Raw genomic sequence first — 15,249 nt, 5'->3', positions numbered from 1 at the left:
ACAAGTTTACATACATAACAACACTCCCTCCCAAAGTCAACAGTGTAACTATTTACAAGGTGAGTCGATCTGGGGCCTTTCTTTCCCTGGTTGATCATCTCGGTGCAAATGCTGGTTTTGGTGAATCGTTTGTTGGGCCCTCGCTGGGCTGCTGTGCAGCTGGCCTTGCTGGGCTGCCTGGTGTGGTGAGTCCAGCTGGGCTGATGCAGGTGATGGGTTCTGCTTCGTGGCCTACTGTAGTGCCACTTGCCACTGGTGTGTATGTTGGGGGGTCAAAGAAGGTAGGGTCCAAAGTGGGTTGCTCAGAATAGTCCGTGAATCTGACTTTGATTTGGTCCAAGTGTTTCCGGTGAATGAGTCCATTTGAAAGTTTGACCCGAAATACCCTGTTCCCTCTTTGGCACAATAGTAACGGGAAGCCACTTGGGACCTTGTCCATAATTCAATACAAATACAGGATCATTGATTTCAATTTCGCGTGACACATTTGCGCAATCATGATATGTACTTTGTTGAAGCCGCCTTCTCTCTACCTGTTCATGTAGATCAGGGTGAACTAATGAGAGCCTTGTCTTAAGTGCCCTTTTCATGAGCAGTTCAGCAGGTAGTATCCCAGTGAGCGAGTGGAGTCTCGTGCGGTAGCTAAGCAGAACTCGGGATAGGCGAGTCTGCAGTGAGCCTTCAGTTACCCTCTTCAAGCCCTGCTTGATAGTTTGCACTGCTCTCTCAGCCTGATTATTGGATGCTGGTTTGAATGGGGCAGATGTAACATGCTTGATTCCGCTACGGGTCATGAACTCTTTGAACTCGTCACTGGTAAAACATGGCCCATTGTTGCTCACAAGGATATCAGATAGTCCGTGCGTGGCAAACATGGCCCGCAGACTTTCAGTGGTGGCAACGGACATGCCTGCCGACATTATCTCACATTCAATCCATTTGGAGTACGCATCTACAACCACAAGGAACCTTTTACCCAAAAGCGGGCCTGCATAGTCGACATGGACCATGGTTTGGAGGGCCAAGACCATAGACTTAGTGGCGCCTCCCTGGGTGCGTTGCTTAACTGCAAGCATGTGTTACATCTGTGAACGCAGGACTCTAAGTCCGCATCGATACCGGGCCACCACACTGGGATCTGGCTATCACTTTCATCATTACGATGCCTGGGTGGGTACTGTGGAGGTCACTGATGAAAGTGTTTCTGCCCTTCTTGGGGACCGCTACTCGATTGCCTCACAGAAGGCAGTCTGCCTATATAGACATTTTATCTTTGCGCCGCTGGTACGGCTTTATCTCTTCCTGCATTTCCACTGGGACACTGGACCAGCTCCACTCGGGACAGTAAAGGGTCCTGGCTCGTCCAGGTTCTAATCTATCGGCCTGTGACGGGTGATTGCTCACTCTCGAATGCTTCCATAACCATGACTAAATCTGCGGGCTGTGTCATTTCCACCCCTGTGGTAGGCAATGGCAGCCTACTGAGAGCATCGGCACAGTTTTCTGTGCCTGGCCTGTGGCGGATGGCGTAGTTGTATGCGGACAATGTGAGCGCCCATCTCTGGATGCGGGCCGATGCATTCGTATTTATCCCCTTACTCTCAGAAAACAGGGATATTAGTGGCTTATGGTCTGTTTCCAATTCAAATTTTAGCCCAAACAGATATTGATGCATTTTCTTTACCCCATAGACACACGCTAACGCTTCTTTTTCAAACATGCTGTAGGCTCTCTCAGCCTTAGACAGACTTCTGGATGCATAAGCAATTTCCCAGATTCATTAGCTTGTTGCAATACACACCCGACGCCATACGACGATGCATCACATGCTAGTACCAAATGCTTACATGGATTATACAACACAAGCAATTTGTTTGAGCAGAACAATTTTCTAGCTTTTATAAAGGCATTTTCTTGGCTTTTACCCCATACCCATTCATCGCCTTTACGCAGTAAGGCGTGTAGTGGTTTTAACAGTGTGCTGAGACCCGGTAAGAAGTTACCAAAGTAGTTCAGGAGTCCTAGAAATGACCGCAGCTCCGTCACATTCTGTGACCTCGGTGCGTTCTCGAGTGCCTCCGTCTTTGAATCGGTGGGCCTGATGTTGTCCGCCGCGATTCTTCTCCCCACGAACTCCACTTCAGGCGCCAGGAAAACACACTTCGAGCATTTCAACCTGAGCCCCACGCGGTTGAGTCGACTAAGACCCTCCTCCAGGTTCTGCAGATGCTCGACTGTGTCGCGACCTGTAACCAAGATGTCGTCCTGGAAGACCGCCGTCGCAGGACCAACTTCAGTAAGCTTTCCATGTTTCAATGGAATATCGCGCGGCTGATCGAATTCCAAACAAGCATCTGTTATAAATGAAGAAACCTTTGTGCGTGTTGATGCAGGTGAGGCCCTTCGATGATTTCTCCAGCTCCTGCTTCATGTAGGCCGAGGTCAAGTCCAACTTCGTGAACGTCTTTCCTCCCGGCAGAGTAGCGAAAAGGTCGTCAGCCTTTAGCATTGGGTATTGATCCTACAGGGAGAAACAATTGATAGTTACTTTGTAATCACCACAGATTCTGACGGTGCCATCTCCCTTGAGGACTGGAACAATCGGACTGGCCCACTCGTTGAATTCGATCGCCGATATGATGCCCTCTCGTTGCAGACGGTCCAGCTCGATCTCTACCCTTTCTCTCATCATGTATGGTACTGCTCTCGCCTTGTGGTGGATGGGTCGCACCCCCGGAATTAGGTGGATCTGCGCTTTTGCTCCTTGAAACTTCCCGATGCCTGGTTTGAACAGCGAAGGGAACTTGTTTAAGACCTGGGCACACGAAGTGTCGGCAGCAGATGAGAGTGCTTGGACGTCGTCCCAGTTCCAGCGTATCTTTCCCAGCCAGCTCTTGCTGAGCAGCGTGGGACCATTGCTCGGTCCCATGCAGAGTGGTAGCTTGTGCTCCATCGTAGGAGACCTTTACAGTAGCACTGCCGATTATGGAAATCAGTTCCTTTGTGTAAGTTCTCAGTTTCATGCGAATGGGAGTCAAGACTGGCCTTGAGGCCTTGCTGCACCACAATTTTTCGAAAGTCTTTTTGCTCATAGTGGACTGGCTCGCGCCCGTGTCCAGCTCCATAGACACCGGGAGTCCATTTAATTCAACATTCAGCATTATCGGGGGACACTTTGTGGTAAATATGTGCACCCCATATACCTCTGCCTCCTTCGTCTGAGGCTCTGGTTCGTCATGAACCACCGTGGATCTGTCCTCCTCTGCAACATGGTGGTTTGCAGGATTAACAGGGTTTGCAGCTCGCCTGCACATACATTGGAGGTGTCCCATTGTTCCACAGCCCTTGCAAATGTACCCTTTGAAGTGGCATGAATGGAAACGATGATCACCCCCGCAGCGCCAGCAAGGTGTTAATGGCCTTACATTCATCAGCCTTGATGGTGGACTCTGAGACATCTGCGGACGTGCAGCTGCAGACATGTGAGTTCTGCCCTGTACGTTGCGATTTGAAAACAACATCACTTATTTAACAGTACTTGTAGCAGTACTCGTGTGCTGAGAGATTTGCTTAGTATTGTCACTGGTGGCAATGAACGCCTGGGCTATCACTATGGCCTTACTCAAGGTTGGGGTCTCCACAGTCAAAAGTGTGCGAAGTATCACTTCATGGCCAATGCCAAGTATGAAAAAGTCTCTGAGCATGTGCTCCAAATGTCCTTCAAATTCGCAATGTCCTGCAAGGCGTCTTAGCTCGGCGACATAACTCGCCACTTCCTGGCCTTCAGACCTTTTTGTCGGTGTAGAACCAGTACCTCGCCATCAGACCGCTTTCCTTCGGGTTCAGATGCTCCCAGACCAATGTGCACAAATCATTATACGATTTCTCTGTGGGTTTCGCTGGAGCAAGCAGATATTTCATGAAGCCATACGTTGGTGCCCCGCAGATGGTGAGGAGAATTGCCCTTCGTTTGGCAGCGTTCACTTCTCCTTCCAGCTTATTGGCCATGAAGTATTGGTCGAGTTGCTCCGCGAAGGTTTCCCAATCATCTCCCTGCAAGAATTTCTCCAGGATGCCCACTGATCTCGGCATTGTTGGGTTCATCATCTGTATCTCGTCGCCAGCTGTTATATATGAATAAAGAGTCTGACTGGATACTGTGAGCTCAAAGTAAAGTGTAACCTTAGTCTTTTATTGCAGGTCTCCAGAGTGCCTCTCCAGCCTGTGAGGCCTCCTTAAATACCTGTGCTCCCAAGGGATTGTGGGATCCCTTGGGACTCCAGGGGATGAGCCCTCTGATGGCTGTACAAGGTATATACAAGTTTACTTACATAACAGTATCCAACTAAAACAAGGGCACACAAAGTGGCCAAAACTAGTGTGGAGGACAGTAGATTGGGAAGCTTTTAAAAGCCAGTAAAGAACGACTAAAAAAATGATTAACAAAGGGAAGATAGACTATGAAAGTAAACTAGCACAAAACATAAAAACAGATAGCAAGAGTTTCTACAGGTATATAAAAAGGAAAAGAGTGGCTAAAGTAAATATTGGTCCCTTAGAGGACAAGACTGGGGAATTAGTGATGGGGAACATTGAGATGGCAGAAACTCTGCACAAATATTTTGTATCAGTCTTTACGGTAGAGGACACTCAAAATATCCCAACAGTGGATAGTCAAGGGGCTATAGCGGGGGAGGAACTTAACACAATGACAATCCCGAAGGAAGTGGTACTCAGTAAGATAATGGGACTAAAGGCAGATAAATTCCCTGGACCTGACGGCTTGCATCCTAGCATCTTAAGAGAAGTAGTGGCAGGGATAGTGGATGCATTGGTTGTAATTTTCCAAAATTCCCTGGATTCTGGGGAGGTCTCAGCAGTTTTATAAACTGCAAATGTAACACCCCTATTTAAAAAAGGAGGCAGACAAAAAGCAGGAAACTATCAACCGTTAGCCTGACTTCTGTGGTTGGGAAAATGTTGGAGTCCATTATTAAAGAAGCAGTAGCAGAACATTTAGAAAAGCATAATTCAGTCAGGCAGAGTCAGCAAGGATTTATGAAGGGGATGTCATGTTTGACAAATTTGCTGAAATTCTTTGAGGATATAACGATCAGGGTGGATAAAGGGGAACCAGTGGATGTGGTGTATTTGGATTTCCAGAAGGCATTTGACAAGGTGCCACATAAAAGGTTACTGCACAAAATAAAAGTTCACAGGGTTGGGGTAATATACTAGCATGGTTAAGGCATTGGCTAACTAACAGAAAACAGAGAGTTGGGATAAATGGTTCATTCTTGGGTTGGCAATCAGTAACTAGTGGGGTGCCGCAGGGATCAGTGCTGGGACCCCAACTATTTACAATCTATATTAACGACTTGGATGAAGGGACCGAGTGTAATATAGCCAAGTTTGCTGACGATACAAAGATGGGAGGAAAAACAATGTGTGAGGAGGACACAAAAAACCCGCAAAACGACACAGACAAGCTAAGTGTGTGGGCAAAAATTTGGCAGATGGAGTATAATGTTGGAAAGTGTGAGGTTATACACTTTGGCAGAAAAAAAATCAAAGAGCAAGTTATTATTTAAATGGTGAAAAATTGCAAAGTGCTGCAGTACAGCAGGATCTGGGGGTCCTGGTGCGTGAAACACAAAAGATTAGTAAGCAGATACAGCAAGTGATCAGGAAGGCCAATGGAATCTTGGCCTTTATTGCAAAGGGGATGGAGTATAAAAGCAGGGAAGTCTTGCTACAGTTATGCTGGATATTGGTGAGGCCACATCGAGAATACTGCGTACAGTTTTGGTTTCCATATTTAAGAAAGGATATACTTGCTTTGGAGGCAGTTCAGAGAAGGTTCACTCGATTGATTCCGGAGATGGGGGAGTTGACTTATGAGGAAAGGTTGAGTAGGTTGGGACTCTACTCATTGGAATTTAGAAGAATGAGAGGTGATCTTATCGAAACGTTTAAGATTATGAGGGGGCTTGACAAGTTAAATGCAGAGAGGATGTTTTCACTGATAGGGGAGACTAGAACTAGGGGGCATAGAATAATGGGCCGCCCATTTAAAACTGAGATGAGGAGGAATTTCTTCTCTCAGAGGGTTGTAAATCTGTGGAATTCGCTGCCTCAGAGAGCTGTGGAAGCTGGGTCATTGAATAAATTTAAGACAGAGATAGACAGATTCTTAACCGATAAGGCAATAAAGGGATATGGGGAGCGGGCAGGGAAGTCGACCTGAGTCCATGATCGGATCAGCCATGATATTAAATGGCGGAGCAGGCTCGGGGGCCCATATGGCCTATTCCTGCTCCTATTTTTTATGTTCTTATGTTCATTGCCAGCTCTGCCTTCAGCTGTCTTGACCCTAAGCTCTGGTATCATAGAATCATAGAAAATTACGACACAGAAGGAGACCATTCAACTCATCATGTCCGTGTCCATCGAAAAAGAGCTACCCAGCCTAATCCAACCTTCCACACTAGGCCCATAGTCCTGTAAGTCATGGCTCTTTAAGTGCACATCCAAGTACTTTTTAAAGGTGATGATGGGTTCTGCCTCTACCATCCTTTCAGGCAGTGAGGTCCAGACCCCAACCACCCTCTGGGTGAAAAATAATTTCCTTATCTCCCCTCTAATCCTTCTACCAACTACGTTAAATCTATGTCCCCTGGTTATTGACCCCTCTGCTGAGGGAAGCAGGTCCTTCATATTCACGCTATCTAGGCCCCTCATCATTTTATACACCAATTAAATCTCCCCTCAGCCTCCTCTGTTCCAAAGAAAACAACAACAGCCTATACAATCTTTCCTCATAGCTAAAATGTTCCAGTCCTGGCAACATCCTCGTAAATCTCCTCTGCACCCTCTCTAGCACAATCACATCTTGCCTGTAATATGGTGATCAGAACTGTACGCAGTACTCTAGTTGTGGCCTAACTAGTGTTGTATGCAGTTCGAGCATAACTTCCCTGCTTTTATATTCTATGCCACAGGTAATAAAGGAAAGCATTACATTTTAACTACCATATTGACCTGTCCTATTACCATGTCCCAATGTCCCTTTGTTCCTCCATACTTCTCAGTATCCTCCCATTTATTGTGTATTCCCTTGCCTTGTTGCCTCTCCCCAAATGCATTACCTCACATTTTTCTGGATTGAATTCTATTTTCCACTTTTCTGCCCAACTGACCAATTCACCGATACCTTCCTGCAGTCTACAGCTTTCCTCCTCACTGTCAACCACACAGCCACTTTTTGTATCATCTACAAATTTCTTTATCATGCCCTCTATATTTAAGTCTAAATCATTAATATATACTACAAAAAGCAAGGGACTGAGTACTGAGCCCTGTGGAACCCCACTGGAAACAGCCTTCCATTCGCAAAAACTCCTGTCAACCATTACCCTTTCCTTCCTGCCACTGAGCCAATTTTGGATCTCATTTGCCACTCTCTCTTGGATCTGATGGGCTTTTACTTTTCTGACCAGTTTGTCATGTGGGACCTTGTCAAAAGCCTTGCTAAAATCCATCTGGATTACATCAAACGCATTACCCTCATCGACCCTCCTTGTTACCTCCTCAAAAAATCCAATCAAGTTGGTCAGACACAACCTTCCCTTAACAAATCCATGCTGACTGACCTTGATTAATCTGTGTCTTTCTAAATGAAGGTTTATACTGTCCCTCAGAATTGATTCCAATAATTTGTTCACCACCGAGGTTAAACTAACTGGTCTGCAATTGCTCGGTTTATCCCTTCCTCCCTTTTTAAACAATGGTACAATGTTAGCCGTTCTCCAATCCTCTGGCACCATTCCTGTTCTAGGGAGGGTTTGAAAATGATGGTCAGAGCCTCCGCAATTTCCTCCCTTGCTTCTTTTAATAGTCTAGGATATAATTCATCTGGTCCTGGCGATTTACCTACTTTCAAAGATGCTAAACCCCTTAACACTTCCTCTCTATGTTTATCCCATCCACTATTTCACTCTCTTCCCCCTTAACTTCAACATCAGCATCGTCCCCTTCTTTTGTGAAGAGAGCCGCAACGTATTCATTAAAGTACCTTACGCACATCCACTGCCTCCACACATAGATCACCATTTTGTTCCCTCATTGGCCCTACTCGATCCTTACTTATCCTCATGCTCTTTGTGTAATTATAAATTCCATCCTGAAACCTCTTTGCCTCCCCACCTCTCCCATATTATGCTCCTTAAAACATACTTCTTTAACCAAGCTTTGGTTCTCTGACCTAATATCTCCTTATGCGACTGGTGTCAAATTTTGTCTGATAATGCTCCTGTGAAGCTGTTTTACTATATTAAAGGTGCTATTCAGAGAAGGTTCACTAGGTTGATTCTGGGGATGAAGGGGTTGACTCATGTGGAAAGGTTGAGTAGGTTGGGCCCCTACTCATTGGAATTCAGAAGAATGAGAGGTGATCTTATTGAAACCTATAAGATTATGAGGGGGCTTGACAAGGTGGATACAGAGAGGATTTCCACTGATGGGGTAGACTAGAACTGGAGGGCATGATCTTAGAATAAGGGGCTGCCCATTTAAAACAGAGATAAGGAGGGTTGTAAATCTATGGAATTTGCTGCCTCAGAGAGCTGTGGAAGCTGGGACATTGAATAAATTTAAGACAGAAATAGAGAGTTTCTTGAACGATAAGGGGTTATGGGGAGGCCGGGGGAAGTGCAGCTGAGCCCGTGATCTTATTGAATGGGGAGTAGGCTTGAGGGGCGGTATGGCCGACTCCTGTTCCTATTTCTCATGTTCTTATATAAATGCAACTTGTTGTATATTTGTTTCTTTGTGCGCATTTATGAGCGTGTGTGTGCCACGCCGAGGACACTCGGAGTAGCCAGCATAGGTTGAAACCGTGGTCCCTAATCCCTGAGTCGGGCGCTGCGCCGTGGGGACCTGGCGCTGTATCAGACGCGAAAGCAGCATGCGGTCCAGTGCCTTTTCAAAAGAGCACACCCAACTCGACCAGCTGTACCATTGGAATGCGAAGCGCCAGTGTACAAAACACAACGTAGCGTGCCGCCAATTTGGAAATGTAAATGTGCTGTGAGCAGGTAAAAAATTTTTTTCGCTCTCTCGGAGAAAGTGGCACACGTTGACTGGGTTTATCTATTTTCCAGAGGAGCCCCCCCTACCCCGGCCGCCGCCAGTCCCACTTGCTTCAGAGCCGAGCTCTCACTCCGACAGCAGAGGACAGCCTCGACAGAGAGAGCTCATACAATGAAAAGTTGTTAATTATTTTGATAAGCTGTAGTGTGGTCGCTGTGCGATGATCGTGGGACAGGTATCGATTAGTCGAAATAAATCGAAACATGAACTTCATGAAATGTGCAATAAACCTAATGTGTATTACGTTGGCACGTGTCTGTTTATATATTACTCCCCTTGATAGGTAGAACCTTACAATTTAACTGGATATAAAACGATAGACAATGTATCATTAGCGAAGTTCCAGGTAAATCACACTAGTTCCCAGTTGAGGTGCTTTTTTTCTGAAGGAGAATCTGAGAATGTGTGTGAGAGTGCGCTGTGTGGTGAGAGAAAAAGACTTGCATTTATATAGCGCCTTTCACGACCACCGATCATCTCAAAGTGCTTTACAGCCAATGAAGTACTTTTAGAGTGCAGTCACTGTTGTAGTATGGGAAACGTGGCAGCCAATTTACACACAGCAAACTCGCACAAACAGCAATGTGATAATGACCAGATAATCTGGAATTTTTTGATATGTTGATTGAGGGATAAATATTGGCCAGGACACTGGGGATAACTCCCCTTCTCTTCGAAATAGTGCCAAGGGATCTTTTACATCCACCTGAGAGGGTAGACGAGGCCTCGGTTTAATGTCTCATTTGAAAGACGGCACCACCAACAGTGCAACACTCCCTCAGCACTGCACTGGAGTGTTAGCTTAGATTTATGTGCTCAAGTTCCTGTAGTGGGACTTGAACCCACAGCCTTCTGACTCGGGCGAGTGTGCCATGGCTGGTTGATAATCTGTGAGATGTGTGATTGTGTTGTATGGTTTGTGAGGATGCTGTGTGGAGTATGCACAGTGTGTGAGGATGCTGTGTGGAGTGTGCAGTGTGAGATGTGTGAAAGTGTTGTGTGGAGTGTGAGGTGTGTTGTGTGCAGTGTGAGGGTGCTGTGTGCGGTGTGTTGTGTGCGGTGTGAGGGTGTTGTGTGCGGTGTGAGGGTGCTGTGTGGAGTGAGGATGCTGTGTGCGGTGTGAGAGTGCTGTGTGCAGTGTGAGAGCTGTGTGCGGTGTGAGGGTGCTGTGCGGAGTGTATGAGCTGTATGGAGTGTGAGGATGCTGTGTGGAGTATGCACAGTGTGTGAGGATGCTGTGTGGAGTGTGCAGTGTGAGATGTGTGAGAGTGCTGTGTGGAGTGTGAGGTGTGTTGTGTGCAGTGTGAGGGTGCTGTGTGCGGTGTGTTGTGTGCGGTGTGAGGGTGTTGTGTGCGGTGTGAGGGTGCTGTGCGGAGTGAGGATGCTGTGTGCGGTGTGAGGGTGCTGTGTGCGGTGTGAGGGTGCTGTGTGCAGTGTGAGAGCTGTGTGCGGTGTGAGGGTGCTGTGCGGAGTGTATGAGCTGTATGGAGTGTGAGGGTGCTGTGTGGAGTGTGTGAGCAGTGTGCGGGTGCTTTTGTGCAGTCATTATCATAGGCAGTCCCTCGGAATCGAGGAAGACTTGCTTCCATTCCTGAAGTGAGTTCCTTGGTGACTGAACAGTCCAATACGAGAGCCATAGACTCTGTCACAGGTGGGACAGACAGTCGCCGAGGGAAGGGGTGGGTGGGACTGGTTTGCCACACGTTCCTTCCGCTGCCTTCGCTTGACCTCTTCACGCTCTTGGCATTGAGACTAAGTGCTCAACACCCTCCCGAATGCACTTTCTCCAATTAGGGCGGTCTTTGGCCAGGGATTCCCAGGTGTCAGTGGTGATGTCTCACTTCATCAGGGAGGCTTTGAGGGTGTCCTTATAACGTTTCCGCTGCCCATCTTTGGCTCATTTGACATGAAGGAGCTCCGCATAGAGCACTTGCTTTGGGAGTCTCGTGTCTGGCATGCGAACTATGTGGCCTGCCCAGCGAAGCTGATTGCGTGTGGTCAGTGCTTCAATGCCGGGGATGTTAGCCTAGACGAGGACACTGATGTTAGTGTGCCTGCTCTCCCAGGGGATTTACAGGATCTTGCGGAGATATCATTGGTGATATATCTCCAGCGACTTGAGGTGTCTTCTGTACATCGTCCATGTCTCTGAGCCATACAGGAGGGCGGGTATTACTACAGCCCTGTAGACTATGTGGTAGATTTGAGGGTCTGGTCTTCAAACACTCTTTTCTTCAGGCGGCCGAAGGCTGCACTGGCGCACTGGAGGTGGTGTTGAATCTCCGCATCAATGCCTGCTCTTGTTGATAAAAGGCTCCTGAGGTATGGGAAATGGTCCACGTTGTCGAGGGCTGCACCATGGATCTTGATGACTGAGGGGCAGTCCTGTGCGGTGAGGACAGGCTGGTGGAGGACCTTTGTCTTACGGATGTCTAGTGTAAGGCCTATGCTTTCATTTGCCTCAGTAAATACATCGACTATATCCTGGAGTTTAGCCTCAGAATGTGCGCAGACGCATGCGTCATCTGCGTACTGCAGCTCAATGACAGATCTTGGACCTGGCCTGGAGGCAGCGTAGGTTAAACAGTTTCCCACTGGTTCTGTAGTTTAGTTCCACTCCAGCGGGGAGCTTGTTGACTGCGAGATGGAGCATGGCAGTGAGGAAGATTGAGAAGAGGGTTGGAGTGATGATGCAGTCCTGTTTGACCCCGGTCCGGACGTGGATTGGGTCTGTAATAGATCCGTTGGTAAGGATCACGGCCTGCATGTCGTCATGGAGCAGGCGAATGATGTTGACAAACTTTTGGGGCATCCGAAACGGAGGAGGACGCTCCATAGACCCTCGCGGTTAACAGTGTCAAAGGCCTTTGTAAGGTCGAAAAAGGCCATGTATAAATGCTGCCGCTGCTCCCTGCATTTTTCCTGCAGCTGTCGCGCTGCAAAGATCATGTCTGTTGTGCCCTGTAGGGGACGAAATCTGCACTGTGACTCCAGGAGGAGCTCCTAGGCCACAGGGAGGAGACGGTTGAGGAGAACTCTAGCGACAACTTTCCCAGTGGCTGATAGCAGGGAGATTCCCCTGTAGTTGCCACAGTCGGACTTGTCCCCTTTTTTAAAGATGGTCACGATCACTGCATTTCTGCGATCTCCTGGCATGCTCTCCTCCCTCCAGATGAGATAGATGAGGTCATGTATCCGCGCCACCAGCGCCTCTCCGCCATACTTTAGCCCCTCAGCAGGGATTCCATCCGTTCCCGTAGCCTTGTTATTCTTGAGCTGTTTTATGGCTTTTCCTACCTCGTGCAATGTTGGTGTTTCACCTGAGGTGGTGGCGGGTCGCATGCTGCAGGATGGAGTCGAGAACACTCGAGTCAAAGGCAGAGTCTCGATTGAGGAGATCTTCAAAGTGCTCCTTTCAGCGGGCCCTGACAGGCTCAGTGTCCTTGATGAGTGTTTCCCTGTTCTTGGCCAGCAGTGGGGTGGGGCCTTAAGAGTTTGGACTGTAGGTGGCCTTGACTGCGATGAAGAATCCTTGCATATCTTGGCTGTCGGTCAGTTATATCTCCTGTGCTTTCTCCATCCACCATCTGTTCTTTAGGTCCCAGGTTTTTTGTTGGATCTCAGCCTTGAACCGTCTGTAATGTTGCATTGTTGCTCCCGAGTTGGGTTGTTGCTTGAGGCTCAGAAATGATCTGCGCTTGCGATCTATTAGTTCTTGGATCTCCTGATCATTTTCATTAAACCAGTCCTGGTGTTTTCTGGTTGAGTGACCAAGTGTCTCTTCACAGGCACTGGTTATGGAGGCCTGGAGGGCAGACCAAGCACTGTGGGCATTGAGCATCTCAGGGTCATCAAGGCACGCCAGGTTAGCTGTGAGGCACTGGCTGTATAAGGCTCTCTTAGCTGGGTCTTTAAGTGCCCCGGCGTTGACTTTATTGCGGCACTGCTTCTGCTGTCCCCTCTGCTTTGGGGCTATGTTAATGTCGATGATGGATCGGATTAGGCAGTGGTCCATCCAGCAGTCGTCAGCTCCTGTCATGGCGCGGGTGATGCGCACATCCTTGCAATCCCTAGCTCAGATGATGACATAGTCAAGCAGGTGCCAGTGTTTGGAGCGAGGGTGTTGCCACGATGCCTTGTATTTGTCCCTCTGGAGGAACAGAGTGTTGGTGATGAGGAGTTCATGTTCTAGACTTTTTGTCAGGAGTAGGGTACCACTGGAGTTGGCTTTCCCTATCCCCTCTCTGCCAATGACGCCTCCCCAGAGGGCAGTGTCTTTGCCCACCCTGGCTTTGAAGTCACCTAGGGGGATCAATTTGACGCCCGTGGGGACGCGGGACAGGGATGTCTTGAGGTAGGAATAAAAACCCTCTTTAGTGTGAGGGCGTTGTGCGGAGTGTGAGGGTGCTGTGTGCAGAGGGTGCTGTATGCAGTGTGAGGGTGCTGTGTACGGTGTAAGGCACTATGTGCGGTGTGAGGGTGCTGTGCGTAGTGTGAGGGTGCGGTGTGAGGGTGCTGTGCGGAGTGTGAGGGTGCGGTGTGAGGGTGCTGTGCGGAGTGTGAGGGTGCGGTGTGAGGGTGCTGTGCGGAGTGTGTACGTGCCCACAGGGTCCAGCTCGCGGCCATGGTCCGCAGCCCGCGCGCCGCCTGTTTTCAGTGCTGGCTGTCCGCGGTCACTCCCCTCGCGGCAATCCCGGGCTAATTGTGGGTCAGGGAATAGTCCGATTCATTGAGTTTCGTCAGTGATCGCTAGCAATTAAAAAAAATGAATTTGCGTCCGTAATGAAACTTTTCAAAGTTAAATAATAATAACTTACTAATGTCCCCCAGAGTGGCAATAGTTTGGGGCTTGTCGGTGTGCAGCTAGCCGGTCTGGGCTGCGATTACCTCCCAGGTGAAATATCAAGGACTGAACGTGTTTAAAAACTCCCTAAGTGATGATGTTTTATCATTTGTACCAAACGGGAACAGTTTGATTCCGCCTATTGGAGCAAGTGCGGTTGCAGTTTAGCCGTCCATTTTCAAGATTGTCTTGGAACGGAAGAAATATGAAGCAAATTAAAATAAACAAGGACACTCGTACATTAGGAACAGGGTGAATGCACGCTCGTTCTGGATTAGGTTAAACAATGTATGGGGAGTATTTTTTTTAACAAAAAGGCGTTAAGTGCTAGAAATGTTTTCCCACATCAATCATACAAAACCCGAACTTCCAACACGCTGTATTTGAAATCAAATAACTTTTAGGCATTGATTTAATAACTTTTAGTAAAGTACAAATCAAAAGGTGTTTTACTTTCATCTTAAAAGTATCTTGTATTGTATATGCAAATAATTGGTCACTGGTCAACAATTAAGTGTTTTATTCATTCCTCACAAATACAAATGAGTGTCTCTTTGGTTCTCCATTTTGACAAGCAGCAATATTTTATTGCCTTTAGTACAGGATATTTTACACTCAACAGTTATTTGTAGTTGTGTATTATTTTAAAATTTTTGTATTGTATATTAAAAAAAGTATTGCAGAAAATTTAACATGATTGAAGACTTGAAATTTTGTAACAAAGGTGCATACATTAACATTTCTCTTCGATGTTTTAATATGGGGGAAATGTGTATTTATAGATATATATTTCCAATTAGTGTCCTGCACGATACAAGTATTGAGATTCTAAGCTTACCAATAATACTTATTTTCTTGTTCAGCTGTAGTTGTAGTTTTTGTGAATATCAGTGACTCAATCTGATGTTTCTAAAATCAGCACAAAATTACAGAAATCATACTATGTTTCCAAATAAAGCTTTATTTATTAGTTCATTTAAAACAGACACTTATTAACAGATAATTGAATGGCAAATTTCTGCATGTTGTAGTTTTGAAGCAAGGTCACTTCTTGTGTGCAGGAAATGCATGCAGTATGTTTGTGTGTATGTGTGTACTGCTGTCATGTGATTTTTTTTCAATCCTATTTGGTGAAGCAGCTTGACTTTTTGCTTTTGCCTCTGTTTGGTGATGATTTTAACTGCAAGCGTTGATTGACAGATGCATGGCAGAAACCCCCATTCTGCTCTTCACAAGATATGTATGATGGATAGCGA

This window comes from Pristiophorus japonicus, chromosome 1, assembly GCF_044704955.1.
Source record: "Pristiophorus japonicus isolate sPriJap1 chromosome 1, sPriJap1.hap1, whole genome shotgun sequence".
Classification (NCBI taxonomy): Eukaryota; Metazoa; Chordata; class Chondrichthyes; family Pristiophoridae; genus Pristiophorus; species Pristiophorus japonicus.
Note: the sequence above shows the minus strand (reverse complement) of the source record.